The sequence below is a fragment of the Falco punctatus genome (genome assembly GCF_963210335.1).
Source record: "Falco punctatus genome assembly, chromosome: 2".
Taxonomy (NCBI): Eukaryota; Metazoa; Chordata; class Aves; order Falconiformes; family Falconidae; genus Falco; species Falco punctatus.
Window position 1 is genome coordinate 98,479,495 of NC_137581.1, and position 18,229 is coordinate 98,497,723.

Below are 18,229 nucleotides of genomic sequence, written 5' to 3' on the forward strand. Positions count from 1 at the left end.
CAAGCGCGGAGAGGGGCAGGAGCGGTACCTCATGCTCTGTGTGCGCCTGTGGTTCTCAGGGAAACACAAACCCAACACGAAGGTTTTTGGTTAACCGCTTCCCTCGCCACCACCACAACCACAGAAAAGCCAAAGGGGACGGGGGCTGGGGGCAGAACAAGGGAGGCGGCTGTTCAGAGGAAATCTTGGCTCTTCTTGAATTAAGCGGTTCACCCGCTTTGGCTTTAGCTATTCCGTGGTGGGGTTTCCTTCTTTCCCCCCCCCCCTCCCCCCCTGCTTTTTCCCAACCCTCTTTTTTTTTCTTATTTTCCTTTCTTTCTTTCCTTTCTGGGCTCGGGTAAAATGCCTGCTTTTGTGATGGGCATGGGTTTCCGCACGTGATGGAGCGGGGACTGGCACTGGGGAGAGCCAGCGTGCGCGGAGCGGTGGCGGGGGGGGGGGGGGGAGGGGGGGTAAGAAAAGAAAGGAAAAAAAGACAAGACACGCAGCGCCACCGTCCCCCGCCCCCCCTCCCAGGTCGACAGTAAATCGGCTTCTCTGCAAAGCCGCGGCGGGGGCGGGCGGAGTAAGGCGCCTCCGTGGCTTTGCCCCTTTCCCGGGGGGAAAGGCCGCTGCCAGCCCCCGACTGCCCCGGGGAGCGGGGCCGGCCCCGCTGCAGCGGCCGTGATGGACGCTCGTCAGACGGGGGGGGGAGCGGGGGCGCCGGCAGCCGCCGTTCAGCCCGCCCGCCCCCACACGCGGTTCCGCGGGCGCACAGGGTCGGGGCGGACAGGGCGCGCCCCCGCGCAGCCGCTGCGGAGGGGTTCGCGGGAGGGGGAGCGGGTCGGGGCGGGCGTCCCGCCGTCGTGCCTTGAGCGGGGCTAAGAATAGATGGCGGCGCGGCCGGGAAACTTGGCCGGTTTAGGCGCCCGGCGCGGGGGGAGCGAAGTTCGCGGGGGGCGCGGGCGGGCAGTGGCGGGGCGCGGCCGCCAGGTGGCGGTGCGGGCCCTCCCAGCCGCGCCGCAGCGCCGCGCGCCCCGCCGCGGGGCCGTCCCGCGCCCGCCGGCCGTGCGGGGCTCCGCCGGCAGGGAGCTGCGGGATCCGGCGGGCCAGAGTGGGGCTCCAAGGGGAGCTGACGTGGGTGTCCGGGTTGGGGTGCGGGTGAGAGCGGGGAGGTGGGAAGACGTGCGGCATTGGAGGTAGGGGCGCAGAGCCCCGCCGGAGGCAGGGTGCGATGCGGGGGAGCACCTGAGCGCGTGGATGGGCCGGTGGGGCTGCCGGTGGTGGCCTCGGTGATGCAGCGAGCAGGGGGGGATGAGAGCCATTGAAACGGTGGTGCAAGGTGCCTGTGTGCAGCTTTTGGCATCTGTCGGCTTTGTGGAGGTGCTGCTTGTCACAAGGGTGGCAGGAAGGCATATGCAAGTTTAGGTGTTTTGCAGTTAAAAACAAACCACCAGAAAAAAAAAAAAAAAAAAAAAAAGAAAAAAAAAAAAAGAGAGAAAAGAAAAAAGGGCTTTTTAGCCATATTTGATCGGTGTTGAAAGCAAACGCCTGTAAAACTCCAGACTGGTTTTTATTTCTAAATAATTGATAATGTTAAGGGCTTATATGCATGTTTAGAAGCAGGTGATCAGAAAGCAAAGCATAATTGGATGAATTTACAAGCCATTACACCAAAATTGAAATCTCTGATATTTTTCTCCTCCTAAAACGTAACTGCTAATTTAGATATCTTGTAAACTGAAGGGTAATAGTCCACATCCCATGGGACAAAAAATAAGTTTATTAATTATTAGATTTTTAAATCCTCTGTTAGCACTAAATAATTAAACTATTTTCGGTCACTCTAAGAAAATAAGTTATTTCCACTAACTTTAATTCCTAGATAAGTACACAACTTTGCTTTGTTACAGTGAGCTATTTCGTATGTCAAATGAACCAAGCATTTTATTTTCATTTTACTTACAAAATAGGCATTTGATATTCTATTAATATCACCTATGTAAGCTTCTATATACATTGCACCCATATAAATATGCATTAAGGCAGGACATTTCAAATATTATTTGCTTATACTACTGAGTAGAGGTTGCATGCATTGTCTTATGAATCATATCCCAATGAATCATTAGAGACTGGCAATATGAAAGCATGTCATGCAGTTTCTGGTAACTCAGAACAAAAAGATCTATGATGGCATGTGTTTTCCTAAGAATAATATAAAATGAAATTTAATTTTTACCTACTCATTTTTATCATCTTGAAATTACTATTCCTTTGTGTATAAATACAGCTGTTACTGCTCTCTCTTTTCCCTATTGATATGCCTGTATATCATATAGATGCAATTATTGTTGGTATGCTGTGTGCAAGTACAACTTATTAAGTTGTACCAGATACTAAAACTGAAATGTAGTTTGGCATCCAAAATGCCTTGGTCCTCAAGAGGATTTAATTCAAGACTACTTTAGATCTCTTTTTTCTTTTTTTTCGCCCCCACTTAATTTAACAGCCTTTAAGTTTGGTGTCTACTGGAAAGTATTTATGAAGACAAGAAAATGTATTTTCTTCATTTCTGCCTAGAATTGTTTTAAAATGCAGTGAAGTATCACAAACATGTAGACTGTAAATTCAAAAATTCCCAATGTTTTTTCTTGATCAGGAAAGTGCAGAGGTCAGTGATTTCTCATTTCTTTTAAAGGCATCACAATGCAAGCAAACAAAATCAAGTCTCAAGAGCATGAATGAAACAGTCCAACTGGATTATATCAGGACAAGTGAAAAAACCAGTGGGTTTTAGTGGAGATGCCATGCTAGCCTATATATTTTTTTCTTCTTACAAATATTTTATCTTTGTAGCTGATCCTATGTTCTTGGGCAGATCATTCACCTGACAATTTTTACATTTGATAAAAATGTCAATCTTAATAGGCATCCTTCAGCTGAAGACCTGTCATGTAGAGATGAAGCAAGAGGCAGAAAGAAAAGCTGTTTAACTGAAGCTCTGTATTAAAGATATCATATAGAAAAAAGGACTTGTTTTGCTTTTTCTTAAGAAAAGAGTGATTCAAGGAACATTTACTGACTGCTGCATAGAGCTTTGCACATTTGTTTTTGACAGGTTCTCAATACAGCCTCCTCCTGGCCTTTCAAACGCGCATGCTGCTATTTGATGGCTGAATCACATAGTGTAAAGAACAGCTCCACCTGGGTAGGACAGGAATAAGCATCATACTATATAACCAGCATATAATTTAGTCATTCTGTCACTTGAAGACTTGTCATCGAGATTCAAGATCTCTTCTGCATGAATAAGATTGGTTAGTTATGTGCACTGAATTACAAGGATATGAGTCTTTAATTTTTTTTTTTTAAATCTATTAAAACCAAAACAAACACGAGCTGCACAAATCAATATAAGTCTCTCATGTCCAACTGCAGCTATCCTCTGTCACTGTTCAACTCATGCTCCCAGGCAATGTTTGTAAAGCATTTATGCTGTGAGCCATTTCGATCCTCACACCTGACAAGGTTATGTACTCAACTCTGTCACCTTTTAATAGTTCTCAACTTCCCATTGTGTTTGTTTTAGTAGTCCTCAGATTGGATTTGAAAGAAAAAAGAGAAAAAAAGCATCAATAAAAAACCCCCGACCGAATTAAAAAAAAAACCAACACATTGCTGTCTAGTGGAGGAAAACCAAGTTTTATTAACAATACTCTTGGAAGATTATTTACAATGAGATAGGACATAATGCTAATCGACTTTTCACAACTTAAAAATAGATCTAAAGATAGAGAAGAGAAAATTGAAAAATATTATTTATAGACAGTTTGCAGCAGTTTAATTTAAAAGGTAGGAATTTTTTTCTGAAGATGTTACAAGCAAATTCATCCCTCTTTAACTCATGTAAACTAATGGGATGAATAAGCTGTATATGAAACAGGGTTACTTTATGGCCTGCATGCGTAGCTCGCGTAAGGATCTGAATAGAAGCAGCCCTTGTAGAACACTGGCTTTTCCTGTGAGATCTGCAGTGGGCTTTACCAGTGTCATAGCTAATTCAAACTGAATGCATGACCACATGCTGGAACGATTCCTAGCTAGGAATGCTCAGATTTGTACTGTAATAATCTAAAAATAAATTGTAGTCACTGATGTCACAATGTATGATTCTTTCTTTCGGCTGTCTTCTATGCTGAGCCCACACACCACTCAGTGTCATAGGACATATTTCGGTACGTGTATGCCACTGACTAGCTTCAGTAGAGAGTTAGGATTTTCCATGCTTGTCTTTCCTCTGTTATTTATGTGCTCAGTGAGATTTGCAACTTGAGGGGAGGCTGAGCCTTTCAAGAGAGGTAAGCTTCAAAAATGAATGGCACTCTTACTAGAAAAAAATATTTGATACTATCACAGTGGACTGATTCAATTCACTCTGAAAACTGGAGGAGTACATAGCCATCATAAATTTAATTATTCAAATAACTTCCTTTAAATTTATTCTTTTTCATTGCTTATAGAGGGACTATTTTAAAATATTGCACAGACTGAGTTTTGTATTAGACGGAATGTGGTATTTTAATAATAATGTAACTATATAAGAGATTTGTAGAATAAAATGTTTGGTTTTCTTCCTAGAGTAGCCAGCAGTCAATTACAGCTAATTCTGCAGTGGATGTTATGATTTCATATACAGAATGAATTAGCTGATTTTTATTTACTTGTATATTAATTTATTTTTAAATAAATAAAAAGGTAATTTTGAGATTTAGTTACACAACTCATTGAGACTAAAACCAGTTTGGTATTTCACCATAATAGACAAATAGATGAGATAGTAGTGGCATGATTTGATAGTAGCAAACTTCCATCTAACAGCATCTTTCAGATTTGCATCTATTGAATGCAATAGACAAAAATATATAGCCTGCTGCTGCTCAGTGCAAATGAGTCTAGAGGTAAGACCTTTCCTTTGTCCTCCAAGTGGAGGCAGTTACTGACATTTAGGAGAGAGGTCTAGCACAGCCAGGAATGGAAGAGGACAATCATGAATAGGATTTCTGTCCCGAAGTCTTGCTTGAAGTGCTCTAACCGCTTGATTATTTTGAAAACACCTATTGCTGTAGTGTCTAGGTAAGTTACAGGCCCAGTACAGACCAAGAAGAAACAGATTTTCAAACTCTTGAGACTGTGCTTTGTGGTGTGGCTCTCAAGTTAATTCTCCTTCTGAGTAGGGCTGGCTGGCCATGCTGATCAGAGCCATCATGTGGTGATCCCGTGATACTGTTTCCAGACATCTCTAGGTTGATGGTCAAGCTTCTCTATGTTTTAAAGTCAGTTTGGACCCTTAGTGAAAAAATAGTCAATTTAATGGCAACAAGTCCTCTTTCAGAAAACCTGTTTGGAAGTACTATGGACAGGGCTCAAACAGTTACATTTTCTGTAACAGGATTTCTTTTATGCTTTTGAAATCTGGTGGAAAGTAAGTGGACGAACTTCAGTAACTCTTCTGTTTGGTGGGTCTTTTTATTCCAAAACAGAATGCAGTAATCAGCTCCAAATACCTATTTTTTATATTCCAACAAACAAATATTACTTTATTTGTGATACTTTTGTCTTTTGAGATGCACAAGCCTTACTTCCTATCCATCCAAATGTAATAAATCAAGGGCAAAGCCTCATTTTGAAATAAAAAATTTGGAATGGAACCAAATTCTTGGTGTTTATTTCTATATCTTCTGTACAGATTGACTTTTATGGTCCTAATTTTAGACTCAATTTTTAAGGTTTTTGTAAATCTTAAGCTAGATGTACCAGTCAGTTTTTATTTTGTTAAAGTTGTTTGCAGACACTATACAGAATTCTGCCATTAAAAAGAGCAGGGAATTAGTCAACATTTATCAATAGTATAATTATATATCTAAAAATTAAAACTTTTCTTCCTTTCTATTACTTTACTTATTTTAGTCCACCAGTCTATATCACTTATCCATTAAATATCTCTTTCAAACACTTGGGCATATACAGAACAAATTATCTGAAAATGATATAGGGAATATATTTATGCTCTGAGATATGATTCAACCTTTTCTGACCTACTGTGTATGATTTTCAGATCTGTCTTCAAATAAACAAAATTAGTATATTTTTCATATGGGACCATGTAAGTTATGGCTGTGTGCTGCCTAACATACAAGAAATTTTTACTCATTTTCTTATTGGATGTAGCATAAACCATTAATATTAAAAGACTTGTGTAACAGGACTGGCATTAACAGACCATTGACAGCTTAGTGTCATGGGATCAGTTCTTGTTGGATTCAGTACAAAAATTCTCTTAATTTCCAAAGGCTTTTGGTCAGGTCCTATGAGTAAGTACTATTTGAATAGAATTATATGGGATATTTGCATAGAACTGGCAACATCATACAGCTTAAAAGTTTTCTCCCAACTTCATGTTAAGTTCTGCTAAGGAAATTGTCTTCAAACCTCTGTTGGAAAAGTAAAAAAGGAAGCAGTAGGTTCTGAAAAATGATGCATCTCCATCCCTTCCTTGAAGAGCTTGTTATAGGCGTGGATGTTTATGTGTACTAGAAAAGTATCCTTGAATATATAGGAGCATATACTGTCTCAATGCACGTTCTGTTGGTGACTCTGTTTATAAAGACAAATGGTTGTATAGAAATCTCTTGATTTCTTCCTGAAGTTTCTTGGATTTGCTTTTCAACAGAAGCTGGGTGCATATTAGTAACCAGACTGATGGAGTACACACAGTTTGTACACCTTTCCATCCAGCCATCTTGTTAGCTGTGGTTGTGCTGAAGAGACAGTTTTTGCCTTACCTCCAAACTAGCTCTGTAGCACTACTATGTTATCTCCCTGAATGTTCGGTTGTCCTAGTTTGGGATGAGAGATTTCAGTATTATTTTATAGGTGATTGTGACAAAAAAGGGCAAAAATTCTCTCCTGGATTCCAGCGGAATTATGAAAGAAGAGGTGAAACCAATGTGAATCTTTGGTACAGCTGCCATTACCAAAACTCTCTCTGAAGTTTGTAAAGTAATAGGACTGTATCTGGATTTCATGGGATATGTCAGGCAAATAAAAAAAGATTCTAGCAACAACCAGAGGAAGAAGCTAGCGAGTTATTGCTGTATGTGATGTACCCTTCACCCAAACTTTAGAGCAGATGGTTCAGTGCAGTAGTTCAGGACAACCTTCATCAATCAGTGTTGCTTCTCAGTCAGGTACATAGTCACTGATTTGTTGGCTGAAGTCTCCCAAGCCAAATGTATCTCTATCACTAATACAATTATTATAATGTCTGCCTACTGCATTTTATATTATCTACATGAAAGCAAAGATAAGTTCTCAGTACACAATGGTGTAAAGGGAAGTAGAACTTCCTGCAAATTATGCACAGCTGGACAGATGAGCTGTGGTGCCCGAGGCTGTGAATTTGTATTAACACAGCCAGCAGTAGGTCTGCTGCCTGCATTAGAAATGTTCAGTGTGTCTAGTTTCCAATGTGCAGGTGGTGAATTGGGGGACAGATGATGTAGATCCACTGGTTTTGACAGATTAAATAGCAGCAGTTGGCATAACTGGAAATTAATCACGGAGCTGAAGGAGATCTCCTTAGGGAAGAGCTAGCATATTAATTTCATGCTCATTGTGATAATACTTTGTGTTAGTGTAGGTGCACAAATTATAGTACAGGATAGGTGGACTTGCTGCTTCAATCTAAACAGGTTAATAGTTATTAAGAAAATACATGACTTTGTTTAATCTGACTTTTTTTATGTCTTAAGATCTTGTAGCTGAACTGTGGATTATGGATTTTGAAGGTAAATGCTTAGTGTGTATATTGCTTTGATGTCATCTTTACATATGTTTCAGATACAGTGCCTTAGGAATTTGATAATGCAGGTCAGCTGGCAGAAATATTTAAAGAACAGAGTAAATTAGAAGGACCAGTAAGACTTTTATACTACTGGACTGTGAAAGGCATGCAGTATTGATTTGTCTGCCCTGACCTGGTACAGAGGTGAGATATTGCTGAAATGCAGTGGGTTAATGGTGCAGTTAGCATGTACTGTTATCTTGCATTGAGTTGATAGGGTCATGGAGTAGCATGCAAGCACAAGCAAAAGTATTTCCCCTCTAGAATAGCTAGCTGGCCCATCCTCATTTGCACTACAGTGTATTAAATATATATTTCTCCTCAGAATTGCCAGTCTGTATTTTCCTTGCCCTGTTTGCTTTGAACATAAGATGTTACAGTAAAGTGTCCTCCTGCCCAAATCTGTCTTGTCTAAGAGTTTTGGCTTCAGAAAAGTGAAATTAAAACGTGTAGTTAGGATCTTTCATTTTCTTTAATTCTGCCTTTCCTGTGAGTTGGTTGTTTTTCTTTTTCTGTTTGTCTCTCTTTTTTTCTTTTCCTGTAACGTAATTTGTCTTAGCATCCCAGATCCTGTGAAGTGCTTTCTTCCATTTGTGACTTATTTAAAGGTGTAATACTAGTCAATATAATGATGATGGCTTCAATAGCTAAAGCAAAAACCCCATTATCTCTTTGGTGATTTGCATTAGCAGTTCTGTTATGCTTAATTTGAGTGCCTTTTTGTGAAGTATTTCTTGTTCTGGAAATAGAAATTATATTAGTAATGTAGAAGTTATATTAGCAAAGCTGTAGAAAGGACAGGAGATGGGAGTGATTGTAATAGTGGTAGTGTGTTGAATTCTGTTAGTTATTAGCTAGATAAGAATTGGAAGCTAAATAAATCTTTCATTTTGGATATGAGTAAATGAACACTGGACCATAACGCTTTGCAGAATCATCTTTCTGTGGCCCCTGGAGGGTGGCCATTTGGTTAGGCTTGGTATTTCACTGCTTTCTGAAAGCAGTTAGAGCTGGTTTATTCAAAAGCAACCAGAATACATAAAGTTGGAGAAGGTACTGACTGGAGCCAAAGGCAAAAAGAATACTTAAAGTTGGAGAAAATACTGACTGGAGCCAAAGGCATCAATAAGGATGATGGAGAAATGGTCCAGTTCCATTTTTGAAGAAAATTCATGGGTTTCTTAACAGCAATGTTAGCATTTGTGGCACCACTTCTCCCTCAGAATACATGAAAGCTAAGCGCTGCACATAATTGCGTCTGAGGAGATTCCATATTCCAGTTCTTACCTGTTCTTCTGTGCAAGATGAGGATGCTTCTTAAATGACCCATTCTCTCCTCCTCTTATTCATCATTCCTACCTTTGCATGGTGTTTTCCTTCTCTTACTTTTCATCACCTCAAGATGCCCATCCTAGTCAGAGACTGTAAACAGGCAATGAGTCATAGACAGATTACCTGTTTCAAAAGAAGAAATAGAAGGTTAATATGATTAACTTTCATACAAAAAGAGTAACAGAGAAGAGTGAGTGCGATGTGGTAAGAAGTCAGTTGCAGTTTTGGTAGTCTCAAACAAATACAGGGCGCTCGCTAAAGAAATAATATGAGAATGTAAGATAAGGATAGGAATGCAGTGATGACACATAGGGACAGTGGACATGCTAAAGCATAGAGAATAGAGTAGTAAGAGAAGTGGCAGTTCAAATACTGGATTCTGGGGAGCTTATAATTAGTGGGATACAAGTCAAGGCAGATTTACAAGAGGAGGTGATGCTTTTGGACATGACAGTTTTGTTTAGTCTGAGGGGGTGCAATACATTAGAATTAAGTTCACTATATGGATCAAGGTAAAAATATGATGCTTAGTATCATCATCATTCGATAGGGACCTAGATTGTACTCTTTGAAATTGAGTCTGTTTTCTTCTGAATAATCTTTTAAAATATTTTTTTTTGTCCAAATAAAGCATTTATTAAAATATCACTATTGCTTTTTAAAGGAAACCATATCCAGTGGATCATCACTGAATATATTTCTATTTAGGATTATTTGTTTGGTTGGGTTTATCCCATTTTTCCCAAGAATCATAATAAATCATCCTTTCTGTTTCATTTCAAATACATTGGGTTTTTTTGGTGATTTTTGGGGTTTTTTAGTTTGTTGGTTTTGTTTGTTTTGGGTTTTTTTCCCCTAGTATGGCAAAATTTACTATTAACCTGCAGTTCCTCAGAGAAATTAGTCTTGCAGAGAAGTCATACAGAATATGGAGAAATATACCTGGGATTATATAAAGGCAGGCTTAACAAAGTGTGTGGGTTCTGATGGTTCTGTCACTGGTACATGGAGGGGCTAGGGATTAGAGTAAAATGTATCTTCACATGTACCTTCATCCTACTCATAAACATCACTCAAATATGTTAATGTAATAGCTGCCAAAGAGTCTTTGAAGGGGCTGCTGTACCATTATTTCACATCTAAGTTATTTTCCATAGTTACAAATCTTTTCTCGGAACACTTTTATTTTTTTAAATTGATGTACCTCTGCACAGCCCAAAATATTGTCCTTTAAAATAGTAGATCTTTGGTGAGAAATAAAGCAGCCAGGAAATCAGTTTTTCCTCAGAGTATGCGCAGTACTAGCCTTTCTTTCATGTCCTTAATAAAGAGGCTTCTCTTAATGGACATATTGCATACATCAGCACTTTTAAGAGCCATTTTTCTTCACTTGCTGTGAGCTGTATATTTAAAAGATTACAAACATGACTAAGATCTCATCGGCACTGTTTTTATATTGCTTTATACCACGCTCTTCAGTGGCACTGTGCCTAATATTTGAGCATCTAGAGATATTAATTTAGTGCTTAAAAACAGATAGTGAGGTTCCAGGATTTTTCTCCTCTTTTTGCAGCTAACTTCTCATCATTTAATGTATTAATTTGGTAGAGATCTCTTTTCTGCCAAGAAGAACTTGTTCTCTGTGGAGTAAATTGTTTACCAGCCAGCCATATATGTTTGCCCTAGTGAATGTGTGTGAAATGGTCCATCACAAATTCATGTAACAGCATTAACCTTCTTGACACTATGAGTCTGAAAAGTTAAGACAAGGATAGAGGTGAATGACAGGAGGTGGTGAAAATGTGATTCTTGAACATGACACACATTTTACTATGTGTAAATAGGCTTAGAACTTGAGTGATTTTTAGAGATGAATTTATGTTCTAAATTTATTTCCCCCCTTTAGCAAATACAAAATAAATATAAAATAAAAATAAACAATATATACAAAAAATATATTAAAAAAAAGGAAGATTTTATTTTATCAGAATTTAAAGTCAAGTGGAAATGTTTTAAATTCTGAATCCATGCTGACTTCTAGTATGGGCTCAGATTAGACAGAAGTTTCATGTACAGGAGGATGAATAATCAAATGGAGGAGGAAAAAAATCCCCTACAACTGACTTTATTACCTTATACCAATTCCTTTTTCTGCTCTGACATGCACCAGGATTGATTATTTATAGTACATACTTTCTATGAATAAGTAAGCATTGAATTTTATATAAGGAGATATCTCAGCTGAGAAGTAGTTTTCTAAAGAAGACTGATAAATAGTTTTGCTGAGGAACTGAGTTTTTTGTAGAACAATATTTTGTCTTTGTTTGCAAAACCAAACATTTTTCACAAAAAATAAATAGAATAGATTAGAAAAACATAAAGAATCTAGACTGTGTCTAGACTGTTACATGCTTTCCAAAGTCTTTTATATATCTTTGAGAACAGATTTTTTTGAGGGGGAGAAAGGAGCAAAGGAATTACTTTCTAGGTGTTTTTTTTGTTGTTGTTGCTGTTTTGTTTGTTTGGTTTTGTTCTGATTTTGTTTTTGTTTGTTTAGTTTTGATTTGGCTTATGTTCTGTAGGAGGGGAAATGGTTTTCAGGTATCTAGTCTGAGAAAATCCCAGACCTGCAATACTACTCAATCCTGCTTCAGAAGTGCACAAGATGGCCACTTTGGGAAGGAGGGGAGAAGGCGAGGATGCAAGTCTTGCTGAAATATAGAATCAGGATATAGCTCCAGCACTCTGACTGGGAAATGCTTCTGGGTTCTGTGATCTGGGTGTAACTACAGTCATGCCAGGAGTCACTCTGGCCTCTCCACCACAATTTTGAAAGTAGTAAACTGGTTTCAGCTCTTTTCTTTTTCCCAGGCTGACAGCCTAGAGGCACAGGAAAGAATTTTCATTCTAGATTTTTGTAAGTATTTTTACACAAGGGTGTTTGGACAGGCTTACATACACAGAGTTGTATTAGCATGATCTAATGCTTAATGCTACTTTGGGCAGAAAATACCAGAAAAATAGCAACCAAATGAGAGAGAGGAAAGGAAAGGGCAGACTCTCCCCAGTGGCAGGTCAGGAAAAAGCAGTGGCAGTGGTGGGGAGTCCCTGATGAGCACCTTTCTCTGAGGTTTTTCTCTGGTGCAGCAAGCACAAACAATGAAGATGACAAGGTTGCTGATTCTTTTTTTTTTTTTTGGCCGTGCTTCTCCCTTCACACTGTATACTCAAGACCATGTGAAAAATCCCACTGGTTGTTTCTAATCTTGATGCTATCAATGCTGATTGGACTATGGTAATTTTTAGGTTCAAGTGTTGCACGTTGGTTATTAACATTTATTATTGGTCAATATTTAATACATATTTAAATACCTATTATCTATTTTTCCGTGTGCTAAGTTTTGGTTTTCTCTATTATGAACTAAATTCTACAAAACAAAAGGTGAGGAAAGTTGGTGTGGGATGGTGGACAAAAGAAGGACCGTTCTCACTGTAGAGGGAGTTGTTTCCATGAGTGCTTACCATAGCAAAACTGTTGGGATTTGCAGTTTCAAGACTTTGAGAATAACAACACAAGACGTAGAGTTTGAGGACATCAAGGGAAAAAGAAAGCTACTGCTATAGAGGAAAGCTTACAAAGCCGTGAAATGCAGACCCTTGGCGTTACTAAGGCTGAGGTGCTAGCATACTCAAAGCAAAACATTCCTTAACAACATTCAGGAATCAAAAATTCCTATTAGGTCACTTAAGCTTAACATCAGAGATATGAAAATTAGGATCATGTAGACATAGCTTAGCATGTTCTCCTGAATATTGCCTTTTCTTCAGAAAGGGAGAGTAGAGAGAATTCCAAGGGTCTTTTTGTTTGTCTAGCTTGCTTTAGGCAAAGGTACAGCATTTCAGAATACCTTCATTTTTAAACTATTCAGTGATCTTTTGAGACAACCAAAAAAAAGGGGGGGGGGGGAGAAAAAAAAAGATAATTTACCTTATGTTTTGCTATATTCCTAAAACTAGAGCCAGTATTTGTTTGTACACTGTTTCAAAGTATAAGGTGACTTTGTATGCCCTTATAACTTCTATTATTTTATAATCTATCCTTTGGAAGGAAGGGTGTCCTCTCCTCCTAAGACTACATCATTTATCAAACAGTAATTGCCGTGGTAAATTTAGATTCACTGTGACTTTGCAAATCACCACAAGAATTGCCCGATATCCACATTACCCTATGCCTCAAGGTATTCCAAATGACAAAATCTAGCCACAGGCACTAACAACACATACAGTGATTGCTGTCATATCTTGGTGCAGTTCCCAGAAATGCCACATTCAGAAGGCTGTACTTTGAGGAATGATGTTGTAGGATCAGATGGCTGACTTCATTAGAAGCTGAGGTACCACAACAGGGAGTAGAGTTATCCTTGATGATCGAGACTTTTGTAGCGGCAAACAGCAGTGCCCACAGAATTTCTTGAGCTGGGTACCAACTGATTGAGTCTTCCAAACATATTCCAACTGTGGCAGATTTCTTTTTTAATACATTTTCAAGCCTAGCTGCAGTTTTGTTTCCTGAGAAAGCTATACATTGAAGCAATACAAAAGTTCCTTAATAGTCCAAGTAACTACTTCAGATCATGAGATCAGTTGTCCAGTGGTTGAATGTCTCAGACTTAATAGAGGTTGGCTGATGCAAGGTGAAGAAGCTGAGGAATTGTGATTGTGTAGATTTGGGATTGTTCTGATGTAAGAACTGGGGACACCCCCCACCCCACCCCCATCCCCCCAAAAAGAACCAACCCCCCCCCAAAAAAGTAACATACACACCATCACCCCACCCCCACCCCACCCATTATTTTGCCATATGCTTCACTTGGTATTAGTTGATGAAAGATCTTTGCAGGGCTGCTACTCTGTTTCCCACTGTGAACTGTATATATGTTCAGTAAGGCTGTGTTTAAAATTATCAAATATCTATTGGATACATTAGACAAACTAGGATGTCTAGGAAGGAATGCATTATGTTTTTAGGCTGAGAAATTTTAGATAACTAATTCATTTTCACATGTGCTGAGCTGTATGACAAAAATCTCATGCTGATATTTTTTTTCTACACCTGGTTCAGTGAAGATGACTTTGGCATGAGACACGAACAGCCTCTGGATTTCCCTGCTGGTGAATGAGCATCTCTCTCAAAGATGTCTCTGTCAGATCAGTGAGAGCTCTATCTGCCTGCCAGATCCCTTTACATCCTAAATCAGGCTTTTATACCACTAGTTTAGCTCAGATGTCACTGAAAAACAATACCATAGTTCTGAATCTCTTGTAAATGCAGTGGAGTTTGGTTGCAACTAAGAAAAACTATAACTAAACATTTGTTACTCTTCCTTCAGTCTAGATGCTATCATATGCTGGCTAGATTAACTGTCTAGTAGGATTCATTAAAGGTATATGCAGATGACTGGAAGGTTTTTCTAAAGTTTTTAAGAGAAGACCTTGCTTGAGTCCCCTTGTGGGATGGTTTATCTTGCATACTACAGAGGTCTGTTTTCAAACTGTGGACAGTTGTGTGCAGACTAATTATTCTGGGCTGTCATTGCAATATTTGGGAAGAAATAAGAACTTTAGGATGCAGTTTACATTTGTTAAGGTCTACTTTAGAATATGATTAAGCATTTGTGATTAATGCATGTAAGTAATAAATTCATTTGATCAGGTGAAACCTGATAAATGTATGTAAATGTGATCTTGGTCAGTTTATGTTGTTCCACAGACTATACGCTGTGGTCTTTCCTGTTCTACAGCCTGAGACACCCATGTTATTTCTGGAGCAAAGGCCCTTTACAATTGTGTTTTATCATTATCTCTGTTTTAGAAAGTTAAGGGTCTCCTTTTAACATAAAGGTCTGCTCTTTTCATGGCAATACAGTTCTTGATGTTTGAACATTTGTGTCATTTTCAAACATGTTTTCCTTATTAAGGTGTGGGATTGTTGGATGTCTGATGTGCTTGAATGTTGTTGATAGTCTAGGCTCTAGCCTTAATTTGAGGTTATTACTGCACATACCAGAGGCCTGAATGATCGCATACTTGTCCTTTTTGAACTTTTCCATGCCAGCAGGTTTTTCAGTTTGTTCTGGGTTATTGGTGTCAAGAAACCTCATTCTTCCATCCAACATTGTCATTCAATGGGTTTAGTCAAATGTGAAAAATAGAAACTACTCAGTTATGATGAATGCAGATCATTATGGATGAAAGAAAAAGTATTTTATATGCTTATTGCCTACAAGTACATTCTGTGTGAGACATAGTTTTGCAAAAATGTGTGGAGGTGTTTCATAGGGTTTTCAATTATTCTAAATTTAAAAGGGGTGAAAAAAATTATAGTAGGCATAGCATCTATTGGAAATAATTACAATAGATATGTTTTACTGTGGCTGAGGTTTAAGTACTCGGACTACCATCTCTTATTCCTTTGCGAGTTTTGCTAAGCAGAAAATAGTGGAGATGGCTGATTTTTTTGGGGGTAGAGAAGTGCAATGTAGAAGACTTACATTTAGAGAGCTAAATTTACAATATAGTCACTGGACATTTCATAGGTCTTTCAGAAGGAAAATCTCCATGTGAGTTACCTAGCTAAATGTCTTTAACTCAAGACATAAAATTTAAGCTTCCAAAAGCAGCAGTAAAATCAGCAGTTTCCATTTCTAGCCAATTCGAACTTTCTAAACCCCAAACTTTTCTTTGCATTATGAATGAATTACAATATGAAAATTCGGAAGTAGAAGACTAGCTTCATTATTTATAATCATGGTTGAGCACCTTATATAACTCTAATTAATGACAAATACTTCAATTCTATTTTAAATTTTTAATTAAGTGTGCCAATCAAGGAAATAGCTCATGTAGTGGTTTTTGCAACACAGATCTCTCAATTCAAGAGCCACAGTTAGTATTTCTCACTAAAGGATTAGACATGTTTGGATATTTTCTTAATTGAAACTCATGTTAAAAATTATTTTTCAAATAAAAAATGTAAAGTTCTAATACAAAAAGACATATATATGTATATGGATTCTTCAGCTCTCTTAAATGTTTGGTGTTTTTTATTGCCAAGCAAAAGAATGTATGTATCTACTTGATAATCTTGAATAGCTTTCTTTTCTTTAAATAAGGGATTTAAAAAAAAAAATTGAAACAAATGTAAACTCCAATTTTAAAATGAAAAATGACCATCTGTAGTCGTTCTTTTACTGTGAACATCTGTCTCTTGAATACCAGCTAAGCTAAGGAGGTTTGTTTTTGTGAGGGCATACATTCTGCTTGGATTCCTGAGTGAAAAAATATCATTTCTTTGTGCATAGATAATCAGATAGTGACAATTTCTGTTTACATATTTGAAAGCAATTACATAACAAAAATCTCATTTTGAAAAAATATGACCTGTGTTTTCTATAGTTTGGATTTTTTTCCAATATCCCAAGTTCAATTTGAACTTCAGAGAATATTAGTAAAAAAATTATGTTTTTCCCTAAGATAATGCAAAGTTAAGAGTTCTGTTTAAAAATGACAACAAACTGCAGTGCTTTTATGTGTTTGTAAAAAACTTCAAATGGTTGCTTGCATGTAGAATATCTTCATTAGCATATTTACCTATGGCAAGAAATTTTTCTACAAATAGGCAATTACTTTTTGAAAAATTACATATACGGCATTTGGAGTCTGCAGTGCTCAAGAAAGACAAGGATTTCATTGCTGCAGTGGTTGGACACCAGAGGGGTCTTGTGAGGTATTAGGTTTTCAAAGCTTTTGAAAATCAGGTGACTTAGCTGCCTGATGTGAGCTTACACTTTATTCTTATCCTCCATATTAATACTGACTGCACATGTATGTTTCTGGAGTCTGTCTGTGCTCAGTAGTACTTCTACACAAATTTGGCAGCGCTGTACAATGCGTAACTCCAAGTTACTTGGAGAGCACATATCAGCACAGTGACACAGCAGTGCTGTTCAGCCCTCCACATGCTGAGTGCTTTGCTTGGGCAGAAAGTCCTGTGATGTTCAGCTTCTGGGACCTGAACTACTGTATTTGCACAGCACTACAGTGTAGTATGTGATATACCAGTTTAGTCAAATAGTTTTGTTTCTCTATATAATTCAAGGCATATGATGAATTCTTACAGCTTTTTGAGGTAAAATTTGTCTTGTGGTTTGCAAAATGGCAGCAGTTTTGCTTTTGTGCAACAGACTTCTAAAATATGTTTCTCTCTAATGCTGTAGTTGAGACCTTATGACAGTTATTGCTGTCACAACCATGCTCTTAGGTGTGATTTATAATTTTCCAGTAGCAGCTATCACTGAGTATAGTTACCTATGTCTGGTCAGAATTTCCTCCCAAAATTAAGCGTCCAGTAGGCTGCAGCCAAGTATGAGACAGCAAATATGAAACATGGATACTTGGATGAACTTCTACAGTCTTCTGAGCTCATAAGGACTTTTATTGACCTCAAAGGGCTCTGGATCAATCTCTCAGTTGTTGCTCAAGGCAACTGCAGCCTTTCTTCTGTTTTGGGAAGTAAAATACTAAAAGGCCAACATATTTATAACTCATTCACTCCTGATTATTTCTGTTCTTCCAAGTAACAGCAAGGCAGAGAAAAGCAATTGGCTTCTCAACCAGGTAAGTGGAAAGAGAGTGAAGATATTGGACTCGTGACAATCATATATTTTATTTTTTTTTGTTATGACCTCTAATCAACAGCATATGATATAACCTGTTGCTATTGCAGGCAGGTGACCTAAAGATGACTGACAGTCTTGAGCAAGGAAAGTCTAGCTGAAAACAGAATGTTCTAAATACAGAAAAATTACTTAAAATATATAGCCCTACAGTGTGAGAAATCTTTTCATTTCTTGCTCTGATGGGAGACAAGAGAGGATTTATTAGACTTTTGGGAAGCTTTAGAATCTTCAACAAATATTCCAAGATACTGGAAACGTTTTAGGCAACGTACTC

General features: G+C 38.3%; 1 protein-coding gene across 3 annotated transcripts in view; it reads left to right on the forward strand.

Annotated features, from left to right (window-relative positions):
* NLGN4X (neuroligin 4 X-linked) overlaps positions 1 to 18,229 on the forward strand; it is a 211,428-nt gene that overhangs the window by 13,260 nt on the left and 179,939 nt on the right. Inside the window, exon 1 of one of the 3 annotated variants that reach the window (XM_080377645.1) lies at positions 1,457 to 4,340. The exons of the other annotated variants lie outside the window; for them this stretch is intronic. The gene's annotated coding sequence lies outside the window, so the exon portion shown is untranslated. Of the gene's footprint in view, positions 1 to 1,456; positions 4,341 to 18,229 lie in introns of those variants that run through there. 3 annotated transcript variants of the gene reach the window in all.